General features: G+C 34.8%; 1 pseudogene; it reads left to right on the top strand.

Moving 5' to 3' along the window:
* The first annotated feature begins 7,895 nt into the window (after positions 1 to 7,895).
* On the top strand, positions 7,896 to 8,587 carry LOC150063490 (protein FAM204A pseudogene; annotated as a pseudogene).
* Positions 8,588 to 13,578: the final 4,991 nt, after the last annotated feature.

Below are 13,578 nucleotides of genomic sequence, written 5' to 3' on the forward strand. Positions count from 1 at the left end.
CATCAGTTTAAGAGACTATGCAATAGGATTCTACTTTTGAAAATACAGATCAGATGTATTGTAAAAGAGCTAGTGATTTTTGACACTATTAATATTTTGTTAATAGCATAAGTAATTTTGCTCTTGTGTGAATAATGAGCTAGATCTATTATTCTTAACTGCTATCAACATCCATTTAATTATGCAATTTTAATTACTCTTCATCCTAAATACTTCCTAGTATTTTAAGAAGATATTCTAAATTTGAGAACACTAGAGATATCTTCTGCTTGTATTTTATGATACTACATTACAAAGACTTAATGACTCAGAAACAGTGAATTATTTATAGATTCTGTGTCAAAAGTATTCTAACATTCTTGCTTTTGCTTTGACCGAGTCTTTTGCTTATTTCTATACTCAGTGTTGTCCCAAATGTCATTTTCTTTTTCTTAATTTAATTTTATTGTCAAGGTACAACAAGGTTACAGTTACATTCGTATGGTAAAGAGTGCATTTCTTGTTGAACATTGTTATCCCCTCCCTAGTTTTTCTTCCATTTTCCCTCTTGCGATCCCCAACAAAATGTGTTGAAATTAGTGGGAGTTCTGTCCCCACAAAGATTTCTGGCAAGACACAAGGAGTAGGATATTAAAAATAAGTAGCACAAACTTTATTAAACTCCTCATTTAATATTTACCGTGGAAACTGAAAGAAGCGCAACGGAGTACCTGTTTAGCAACCATGTATTGAATAATTTTACTTATCTGAATTAAAATTAAATGCAGGCTTAGTAAAATATGATTTATATTTTATCATTGTAAAGTAAGTAATATAGGCATTTCTTCTTAACCAATTGTATCATTCTATCTTTCTTTAAACTCTTAATTGATTCATTATATCCAGTTCATTTAAATGTGTATAGAAATAGTGAAGCATATATACTTCAAAGTGGCTTGCTAGAATGTATCAAATAGTCCAAAAGAGTTCAAGCAAGAAAATAATTTTTTTCTTACAGAATTTGACGGTTTCTTAAATGATGAGAACCTTGTATACCTTCTTTAAAGTTTTAATGTCCATAAACTAAGCAGAAGTAATTTATCTTCTCTTTCACTATTAGATTCATATGTAGGAATCCCTTCAGTTTAGAAGTAGAACACTTTGCTTCTGTTGAAATTTTGCTGCTTCCTATCATTTGTAGTCACATTTCTCAGTGTATGGCACTGGTATTTTTCAGGGAATTTAATACTAAAGTTCTAAACATGATAATGAGCCCGAGACAATTTTACATGTTCCTTACCTTCTTCACCCTCTTCTTCATCTCCAACAGTTTCTCAGAGAATAAAAGACTTCAGGTACAAACTTTGAAATAAAAGTCATAAGAAGGGTAAATGGATATTCTCTGTTTTGCTCTCTCTCTCTTTCTCTCTTCCAATCATACCTTCGCCCCTCTCTCTCACTAATTTTATCATGAGTGCCAATCTCATTTAAACTAGCTGGAACAGTTGAATTTCTCATGTGCAATTTGATTACTTGCACATTTCATAATGATCAATAATAACAATGTAGTTACAACTGAATTACTGTTCTCATTTGCCCTGTAGTTTCCTAGGGAACAGCAACAAGTGCACCACCATGAATGAGACTAAGGATACTTTCATAAAAAAATATTTTACAAAGTTTCTCAAAGTACGTTTAGACACAAAGAATTGTGCTGACAATACGCACAATTTAATGAAGTTGGAAATAAGCCAACATTTAGGAAAGACCACTGAGATTCTTCACAACCATTAGTCATTCACTGGGCAGGGTAAGTTTTAACATGAGATTCTGCATATAAATTTAGAAAACATGTTAGCCTAACATCATTTTAATTGCATAGTATGTGACCAGTTCGCAAGTTAGCAGTCCACTTAATATAGGAAATGCAGATAAGATTTTCTATACATGGAAAATAAATTTTGACAAAATATGTCATATTAATAAGAATTGTTTAAAACCTAAGACTTAAAGAGGATATCAAAATTATTAGTAAAGATAAAAATTGAGTTCAGATAATCAATTTAACATTTTAATAGTTGTCCAGAGAGACACCTACCCATTGCCATTTCCTGGCAATCATTATTGAGAAATAATGTCAGGTAATGAAATCTCAAGTGTTTTGAGCATTTAGCTGGAAATAGCTGTGCTATGAATTTCATAATGCACTTTGTTGATATCAGTAGGTCACATTTTATTTCTGTCAAAATAAAGACAAAGAATGCCCCACAAACACGAGAAAGAAAGAAAAGCCAGCTTGTATATAGAGTACTCAATGAATAAATAAAATTTGTCAAATTCACAATGATATAGAACCCAAAGGTAAATAAAATTATTGTATTTTTGCTATAGAAATTTTTGTGTTTTACTTACAATAAACTAATCCCAGTTAAATGCTGCTTTATAATATTATTTAGCAGTAACACAAAATAGGTTCTAAGAAAAATGACATGTAAAAATTTGTAGTTGCCATCAAAAAAATTATACACTATGACCAAGCAGGATTCATCACTGGGATGCATAGCTGGTTCAATGTATGCAAATCAATTAATATAATTCAACACAACAGGAGCAAGGACCAAAATCATATGATTGTCTCAATAGATGCAGAAAGGCATTTGACAAGATCCTACACCACTTTATGCTTAAAGCTCTGGAGAAACTAGGAATTCATGGAACATTCCTCAGTATAACAAAGGCTGTGTATGACAAACCCATAGCTAGAATTATACTTAATGGTGAAAAGCTAAAGCCATTCCCTCTAAAATCAGGAACAAGACAGGGATGCCCACTCTCTCCAGTCCTCTTTAACATAGTATTAGAATTCCTAGCCAGAGCAATACTGCAAGAAGGAAGCATAAAGAAGATCCCAACAGGGAAAGAGTAAGTGAAACTTTCCTTCATTGCAGATGCCATGATTCTGTATGTAAAGAACCCTGTAGACTCCACTTCCAAGCTCCTTGAGCTGATTCAAAACTTTGGCAACGTAGCAGGGTATAAAATTGACTCTCAAAAATCAACTGCCTTTCTATATGCCAACAATGAGAGGAACAAGGCAACAATTAGGAGAGCAACTCCTTTTGCAATAACCTCAAAGAAAACAACATACCTAGGAATTAACTACAAATGTAAAGGACCTTTTTGAAGAAAACTTTAAAACCCTGAAAGAGGAAATTAAAGCAGAACTGAGGAAATGGAAAAATTTGCCATGCTCCTGGATTGGAAGAATTAACACCATGAAAATGGCAATCTTGCCAAGGGCTATCTAATAATTCAACACAACACCCATCAATATCCCATTGTCATTCTTTTAAAGAAATAGAAGAGCCAATCCAAATTTTCATATGGAATAATAAAAGAACCCGCATAGCAAAAACAATTCTTAGCAGAAAAAACAGCACAGGGGGAATTTCAATACCAAACCTCAGACCCTACTACAGAACTATATTGACCAAAACAACTTGGTGCTGGCACAAGAACAGGCCTTAAACCAATGGAATAGAACTGAGGACCCAAATATTAACCCACAGACCTATAGCCACCTAATCTTTGATAAGGGGGCCAACAAAAAAAATAGAATGGAAGAAAGACAGCCTCTTCAACAAGTCGTGCTGGCAGAACTGGTTAAGCACCTGCAGAAAACTAAAGTTGGATACTTCTTTGTTCCCCCTCACCAGGATTAACTCCAAAGGGATCAAAGACCTTGAGGTAAAAGCAGATACACTGAAAATTTACAAGAAAGAATAGGAGATACGCTAGATCTGGTTGGCACAGGTAGAAACTTTCTTAATAAAGATCAAGAAACACAACAAATCAGAGAAAGTCTGAATAAGTGGGACTGCATTAAACTTCAGAGCTTCTGTCTGGCTAAGGACACAGCTAGCAAATTAACTAAAAAGCCTACAGAGTGTGACATCTTCACTAACCATAAAACAGACAAAGGCCTCATAACTAAAATATTTAAACAGCTCAAAAAATTGAATCACTCCAAAACTAATCTCCAAAGAAACAACCATCCCATTAAAAGATGGGCCAAAGACTTAAAGAGTCTTCTCTGAAGAAGAAATAAGAATGGCCTATAGACACATGAAGAAATGCTTGACATTTCTGGCCATAAAAGAAATGCAATCAAAACAACTTTAAGATTCCACCTCATTCCAGCTAGAATGGCCAGGATCAAGAGATCTAATAACAACAGATGCTGGAGGGGATGTGGCCAGGAGGGATCACCACTACACTGTTGGTGGGAGTGCAAACTCATACAACCACTATGGAAAGCAATATGGCAGTTCCTCAAAAGACTAACCATAGAGCTCCCCTATGACCCAACAATTCCACTGCTAGGCATTTACCCAATAGTCCAGAAACAAGGACATACTAAATCCACTAGCACAACAATGTTCATTGCAGCACTATTTACCATAGCAAAGATATGGAACCAACCCAGATGCCCCTCTGTTGATGAGTGGATCAACAAGATGTGATATTTATATACAATGGAATTCTATGTTGCTGTCAGAAAAAATGACATCACCCCATTTTTAAGAAAATGGAAAGACTTAGAAAAAAATCATATTAAGTGAAGTAAGCCAGACTCAAAGGAACATAGGCTCAATAGTTTCCCCCAATTGTCATAATCAGTAGAAACCTTGGGCTCTCCTAGCAGAGATTTATAATAGAGCAAAACCTAGATACATAAGGCCATATAGTATGACATTACATGAAAGGACCTCCAAGATATAGAAACAAAAGCCATATAATGAGTGATTGTTGTCCCTAATGTACTATATTATGTCTCATCTCTTTTGCTGTCCCTTGGTTATCTCATATTGTTACAGTATTTCACCTGGTTATCTGATATATTGTATGTATGCATATTTGGTTATTTGAAGTCAGATAGGGAAGGGAAGAAAACAAGATGAGGGGCGGGGGAGAGGGAAGAGAAATGGGGACCAAGACATGAGAAAGGGTATCAATATATGTGAAGTAATGCACCTTCTATCTGGTGAATATAATGTAACCCTTCTATTAATTACAATAAAAATGCATGGAAAAAATTGTAGTTGCCAGACTTCAACCAAAAATCGGTGACATGGGGCCAGGCATTTGGCCTAATGTTCGAATGTTTGCCTGGCATGCTGGAAGACCCAGGTTTGATTCCTTGGTACCATATAACATAGAAAAAAGCCAGAAATGTTGCTGTGGCTCAAGTGGTAGAGTTCTAGCCTTGAGAAAGTCCAAGTACTGTGCCCAGGCCCTGTATTCAAGGCCCAGGACTAACAACAACAAAAAAAAATTGGTGACATTTCTCCTCAAGGAATCAAGAGTTAGGAGTCAACCACTGGAAGAAGACAAAATACCTGTGAAGTCTTAGTTCAGGAATGGATTAGATTAAAAATGCAAATAACACAGCTGCCAAAAGCTAACAATCTGATTTTAAAAATAGGCAAAAATAGACTCTTCTCTTAGAAGATACACAATAAAACACTTGCAAAAACATGTAATACTTATTAACAGGTAAGTGCCACATTTCTTCTCACCTCAGAATAACTATCATAAAAAAGACAAAATAATAAATACTAATTAAGATGTGGGAGAAGGAGGTCTGTCAGATGATGTTTGAGCAAATTTTTAAATATTTTAAGGCAAAAAAATGTGTTTATTTCATATTTTTTAAATTCAGAACTAATGTTTGAAATGAAGATGGTTTGGGGTAGGAGGTCACAGAGGTAGAGTATCCAATATTTTTGAGACCCTGGGTATGACCTCCAGACCCCCAAAACTAAACTGGTAAGGTGGCTCAATGCTTATACTGACATTGAGAATTGTAGTTAGAGGCCAGTCTATGTCACAAATTAGTTGATATCTCCTATCCATCAAAGCCTAAGTCTCTGATTTCTTTATATGGGAGGCACAGACAGACCATGGTTTAAAGCTATCCCCTGAGTGTAAAAGCAATATCCCCATCAGAAAATTAACTAAAATAAAAATAAGCTGGACTCAAGGGGATGGGACAAGTTGTAGAGTGCCTATTCAGCATGTACAAAGCCCTGAGCTCAGATCCCAGTGTTGTCAAAGCAATAAATAAATTAATAAATAGTAAATACTATACAGAATTGCCTGAGAAGTTCTGAGAATGTAGTTTAACACACTAAATTGGCCTTATTCGAATTAAATCACCTGGATATTTCATGCATCTCACTGGGGACTTAGCATGAAAATATGGGTGAATAGTTATGTTACCATGCACCTCTTCTCCATAACTGCCTGTTTCCCTTCCCTGGAACAGAGACTTCACAGAAATTTCATAGTGACAGGTCATATATCATGCACCTATCAATGCAAATCAGAAATAGGAGCAGGGCGCTTACCATGCTTATGGAGCCAGGAGAACATGTGATTGGAGCTTAGAATGCCTGTAATGGAGTCAGCCTTTCCATTTATTGTATAATGTAATCTTGGGAAGAAAATTAGCTCTCTTAATCTTTGTTCAGTTTTGGAAAAAAATAAATATAAGGATAGTGCACAATCCACACTGTTTTTGAAATTCTGATCCTGAAAATATATAGAGAAAGCATGTAGTCATGAAAATATGGAACATTCTCTTGAGCAAGTTTCAGTGAAACATGTGGAGCAGTACAATAATCATCTATCACTGAAGAAAAAAGGTAGCTCTCTAATCAGAGCATTCATTGACTCATTCAACAAACATTCAATATATTTACTTTTGCATTCATTGACTCATTCAACAAACATTCAATATATTTACTTTTTTTCTTTGTAATTTATTTTTCCTTCCTGTGGCCAACCACGAGTTGTATATTTCATTTGTTCCACATGTTCTAATGAGTGCCACTGTTTTATTTGTTCACTTTTTACTCCACCTTGTTTCAGACAAGTTTTATTTAATTTGAACAATTACAATTCAAAATATGTCATAAATATCTCTCAGATAGAGAAGAAAAATAAAAATAGTATGCACTCTTCACTCTTTCAAAATGATTTAGTATTTTTACAGCATGAATTAATTGTAATGTGATACCTGTGCATATGATTTTTAAAGATATATATTTTTAATTTATTGTCCAGGTGATGTACAGAGGGGTTACAATTATATTCATCACATATTCATCATATTGGGTACATTACTTCTTGAACATTGTTACCTCTTGCTCCCCCTTCCCCTTCCCAATAATCTTGTTTTTCCCTTACTTTCACAATATACCAAGTACCAATGTCAGATACAGTAGCAACATGAGATAAACCATAAAGGAAAAGAAGCAAAAGAAATAGCTTCACATAATAGGAGTTCATTTTGCTTAAACTCATCCTATATGGTCATATGTACATACTTTTGATCCTATTACGATCCTCTACTAGGAGAATCCTAGATGTGTACTAATTATTACAAATGAGGGAAACAAGGGAACCTATGTTTCTTTAGGTCTGGCTTATTTCATTTACTATGATTTTTTTTTCCAAATCTTTCTCTTTTCTTACAAATGGGGTGATGTCATTCTTTCTGATGGCAGCATAGAATTCCATTGTGCATAAATACCACATCCTGTTGATCCACTGATCAAGCGAGGGGCATCTGGGTTAGTTCCATATCTTAGCTATGGTGAATAATGCTGCAATGAACATGGTTACCCTAAGAACATAGCCAGCAAGATAAAGAGAAAGTTCACAGAGTGGAAAAAGATCTTCACTTGCCATATAGCAGACATGGGTCTTATATATAAAATATACCCACAGCTCAAAAATGAAATCCCTCTAAAACAAATCCACAAAGAAACAACCATCCCATTAAAAGGTGGGCTAGGTTGATGGTGGTTCTAAGATGGCTGCCAGGCAGCCCTTTCCTGGTTGAAGAAAGTATGAGGAGTGGGCTACTGCCTCCTGGCCTAAATGAAAGTGATGTTAGTAAGATTCTGAAGATGAAGCCACACCTGAGAACTCCAAATTTAACTTACAAAAGTTAAAGAGGATGGGATCTGTAGGAAATCAGGTCCTCAGATTTCCCAGAAGATGGGACAGAAACTGAGCCAAAGGTCCAGGCAAATGTGTATGAAGAGTGTCCTTCTGGAATTTCCATAAATATGTGGAATACATTTCAAGAATTGCATAAAAAACATTCTGAACAGAAAACTTAAGCCTCAAGATTGAGAAGAAGAAAACCCACAGAAAAGGTAAGTTGAAGAATGAAAAAGAATATGATAGTGAACAGTCCATAAATGAAACCCAATGGAAAAAATTTGCTCAGTATTTTGGAGCCAATCATAGATTAGAATCTCCCATGAAAAAGAAAAAAATTGAAAAATCTGGGCTGGAGAAGAGGATAGACCAGGCTGTGGAGGAGTGAGATGTTGAGAAGGCTGAAGAACTCAGCAATGAGCTAGCTACTGGGGAACTTGGTGTAAAAATTGCCAAAGCAATTGCCTGCCACAGGTTTGCAGAAGCCAAAAGGGAGGCTGAAAATTCACAAGCTTCTTGAAAGAAGAAGAAGCTGTCATGGGGATTTGAAGCAAAGTAGAGATGGGAAACCAAAAGCAACATGGGATATATGTAACCTGGAGCTCAACATTTAGAGACTCACAAGCTCACATTAGCAAAACTTTCCTGCTTAAATAGGTTGGAAATTGATATAAGTAGGAAATTATCAATACTTGGATTTTTTTTCTAAGGAGTTTGTTCTTTTTTTAAATTTTATTTTCTTGTCGGGCTAATGTTCAGAGGGTTACAGTTACATATATAAGGTAGTGAGTACATTTCTTGTCTAACATTGTCACTCCATCCCAAATTTTTCTCCTAATTTCCCTTCCCCCATCCCCAAAAACCATCCTCAGGAATTTACTCTTGAAGTGAATGATTTGTTAATTGTGTAAGAAATGTAAGCATACACAGAGAAAAAAAGTGTGGGGTTTTTTATTATTTATTTGAATAGACCTACAGTCTGAAATCAATCTGTTTTTCATTTGTTTGGTATAGCAGAGTCCTTGGAATTTATCTGTTCTAGGCATGATTACCTTGATTCTGGAATTGTGATTTTAAGATTGTGACCGTATTTACAGATAACTTAATGTCATAGAAACAATTATGGATCCTTTATTGGTGGCAGTCAAATTGATATTATTATGGTTACATTGTAAAATAATTTTTGTATACCTTCAGATGAGATCATTATAAAGTGGGATAGAATGTAGTATTGGGAGGGTAGTTTAGTTTCAGTTCTGCATAGAACTGTCCTATCTCAGCTCTGTCTTTCTTTAAACCATTGGAGGGTATAGTTACTTTACATGTTTATATTATACTAAGATGTATAATTTTATTAAACAGATAATTATAATCCCAAATAACAACTGAATTGTCTAAGAACTGGTTTGTTTTATACTTTTCTTCTCCATTACTACTTAAAAGACTGAAGAAGTGAATGAGGCTATGGAGAGGACTGGCACCATTGCAAGGAGTGTTCATTGGATGTCTGTTTCACATTCTTTATGAGAAGGGGCTTTGAGAAATCATATTACAGGCTAGTAAACAAGCCCACACTTGGATGTTATGAAAAATGATTTCTGATTATATCACTGTTACTTACAAGTATAAAACAGTAATGTAATTTTATTGATTTACAAAGATATTTTTCTATTTCTCTGTTCCACGGTAAGTAAATAATTAGTTGCTTCTTAAGCATCCAAAAATCTGCCTTGCTTCATTTTAGTTGAGAACAACCATTACACAGAAAGCAAGATTTAGTAGATGGTATGTCTACTGATGTATTGTGAAAAATATCCACACCACTTACTGGCATACTATACATATTATGATTTCATATTTTGTTTTACTTGTTAGATCTACGAGATCCCATTTCAGATTCTTAGTCAATAAAAACATATAGAACACAGTGGAAATCTCCATTACATAATCTGCTGGTTTTGTCTGAAACATAAAAATAAAATTTCTTTAAGCCAGAAAAAAGGTGGGCTAAAACCTTAAAGAGAAACCTCTCTGAAGAGGAAATAAAAATGGCCAATAGACACATGAAAAAAATTTGATGTATCTATGGTCATAAGAGAAATGAAAATCAAAACAACTTTGAGGTTTCAGCTCACCCCAATTACTACGGCAATTATCTACAAACCTAACAACAAAAAACAGCAACAGCTACCAAAATATCTCATTTCCTTTGTTTAAGATGTATACATACACACACTTATACAGGAATATGATAAATTATAGAGGACTCTAGACATAGACACAATGATGCCAAAGGAGAATACACTTAGGAAAGGTTGACAGAGGCCCAATTGCTATGTGCATATGATTATATGTGATATTTTATGAAATGAACTCCATTCACTTCATTCATCTGGGCCCAGTAGGATTGCACAGATCAAGCACACAAAAAGAAGAAAGAAATCAATGTTTTATCTCACAAAGCCTCAGTGAAGGGTTTTAGATATAGAAGGACATACATGAACTCCTGAAAAATTTGATATTCCTTTTCAAGTGCTAATCTCTTAAAACATGGAAGATAATGAAAGATAATGACTTCTAAGTTCCTTTATAAAAAAAAAGTTATGAGGAGTATAAAGGAAGAATAGTCACACAATTTCGGGTGACATGACTGGAGACACACCCCCCCCACACACATATATATATAATATTCAAGAGTTTTAATTCCTTAATTCAACATGATTTCTGGATATAGTGTCACACAAAGCAACATTTCTATTCCACACACTAAGAATAAATAAAAGGAAAGAGAACCTTAAAAAAAACAAACAAACAAACAAAAAAACTAGCCAGCCTGGTGGCTCACACCTGCAATCCTAGCAACTCAGGAGACTGAGATCTGCGGATCAAGGTTCAAAGCCAGCCCCAGCACAAAAGGACTCTTTTCTCCAATTAACCTCTAGAAAAATGGAATTGGGGCTTGGTTCAAGGGTAGGGAGGTAGCCTTGAGCTGAAGAGCTCAGAGACAGCAGCCAGGGCAAGTTCAAGCCCCATGACCCACAAAAACACCTAAAATATTGTAAGTATCATTTTACTCCAAAGGTAATAAGATATTTAGATGTAAATCTAAAAAAGTGAATAATAATTATATCCTGAAAATAATATCATGTTAATGGAACAAAGGAATGAAATACATGACAAAAGACTCCTTAGTTAACATGTTATTCTTCACAAGTTGATTTACAAGGATCATATGATTCCTGCTAAAATCCTAGGATGACATGCTCATTCTAAAATTTATATGGAATCATGGAACTTTACAATAGCTAAAAATACTGAAAAGCGTATTTCAAAGTAGATTGAGTCATTTTTCTCTGTTGCAAAAGTTATTAAACAACTATGATAATAAATTGTGACATAAATTGGGGAACAATCTAGGCACATTAATGCATGAAAAAGTAGAAAACTAGAAACAGATGCACAAAAAATTTGTCGAACTGATTTGTGACAAAGATATAAAAGCAATTCAAATATAATGGACTTCCTGTTCTAAAAATGTTGTCAGCAACTGAATATTCATTGCGGAAAAAGTGAACCCTGAACTAAAACGTACACCTTACACAAAAATTAGCTTAAATATTTGTTAAATATGAAGGAATACTTTAGGACTAAAGTTGAGTGTTTAGACTTGATATCAAGAGCATAATCTATGAAAGGAAATATCAAGAAACGGGAGCTAATCGGAATTCAAAATTATTGCTTTGCTCAAAACCCTATGGAAAAAAAGAAGCTAGAGGCAAAGAGAAAATATTTACAACAACGTATCTGAGACTGGACTATTACTTAGAATATACAGAAAGCTCTCAAAAGCCAATATTACAAAACAACTCAATTAAAAAATAGGCAGAATACAAGGGCCACATATTTTACTGAAGAAATTGTACAGATGGAAAATATGCAAATCAAAATATGTTCAATAAAATTAGCTGTTAGAGAAATGAAAAATAAAGTGATAATGAAATAATGCCACTGTCAAAGATAAAACAGGGCAGACACTAGTTTAGGGTGGTTAAGTCAGATTCTAGTCTGGAACACAGTACTGCAATAAGAGAAAGCATTCAGCATGAATTCATCTCAACTTCTATGTATACAGCTGTTACTAGGGATTTTAAACAAAGAATAAAAGAATGTGAGGAAAGAAAGAAGAGATTAGGATGTGTCAGGAACTGGAAAATTACAAAAACAGGAAGTTGGTTCCATATCTGCTCTATGGTAAATAATGCTGCAATGAATATCGTTGTGCTAGTGGCTTTTATATGTCCTTGTTTCTGAATTTTGGGGTAAATGCCAAGGAGTGGGATTGTTGGGTCATAGTGGAGCTCTATGTTTCATCTTTTGTGGAATTGCTTATTTGTTTATTTGAAATAGGGAAGGGAAGGGGAAAAACAAGATGACTGGGGGGGGAAGGGGACAAAAACATGAGAAGTGATATCAATGTATGAGAAGTAATGCACCTATTACCTAACAAATGTAACTGTAACCCCTTTATACATTATCTGAACAATAAAATAAAAAAAAAGATTCTGTATCTTCAAAAAACAAACAAACAAGAAGTGAGGTTGGTTCATGTGAATCCATACAGATTCGTTCCTGGTGATTGCAGAAGTCAGGCCCCTACTCCCGGAGAGGATGGGTTATAGTGTGCCTACCTTCAGTGTTGACTAACACAAAAAAATGGTCATCTTTAGTTTTCTCAAACAGGGACATTTTAAAGGTTATATATTGGATATTTTGTTGTAGATAACATTCTTGAATTAATAAAATATAGGTATGAAAAGGAGATTAGTGAATGACAGGAAGCCCAAGATGAGCTACAAAAACAAGGAACCTATAGATTACAGCTCTAATCAGGGAATGTTGAAATAAGTATGTTCTCCATGTTTATTCTGATCAAGGATGTACATATAGAAAGAAGGAAATATCAACACACAACAGGTGTCTGTGAAACTGATAAAATCGATAAGATCAGTGGACTGGGTCTGCCATGCTTGAAATGTGTGTCCTCCAAACCTCATATGAAATGTAATGGCATTTTTAGTCTGTGGAGCCTTTGACAGGTTATTATGTGATGAGTGATATGATTATGTCTGAGAAACTAGGTAATGGGTATGTGTAATCACTGCTGTTTCTCCGAATCCAGGTTAATCTGTAAGTACTCATAATAGGTTTTAGAAAATTTACCCCTAGAAGGATGCACTGCTCGTGGGGCAGACTGACAGGGGCATTGTGTGTGTGTGTGTGTGTGTGCCCATTCGTACACTTACTAGGGAGCAAACAGAGAAAAAAGTCCCCACTAGGTTATTTGTACATTTCAGTGATCAGGAGAGAGGGAAAAAAGGAGAAGTAAGTGATTCAAGAATAGAAATTCAGTTTTGCTTTTATTCTGATTTCATTTAATCAACTAAGAAGAGTATACAAGATGAGAAGACAAGAGGAAAGAGGAAGAGGCAAGGAAGAGATACTCAAATGCCCTGCTAGGTTTTAGATGTCTACTATTCACATAACCCTTCAATGTAAAAATGAAGATTAAATATCTGTAATGTATAT

This window comes from Megascapheus bottae, chromosome 5 (genome assembly GCF_031878675.1).
Source record: "Megascapheus bottae isolate mThoBot1 chromosome 5, mThoBot2.hap1, whole genome shotgun sequence".
Taxonomy (NCBI): domain Eukaryota; kingdom Metazoa; phylum Chordata; class Mammalia; order Rodentia; family Geomyidae; genus Megascapheus; species Megascapheus bottae.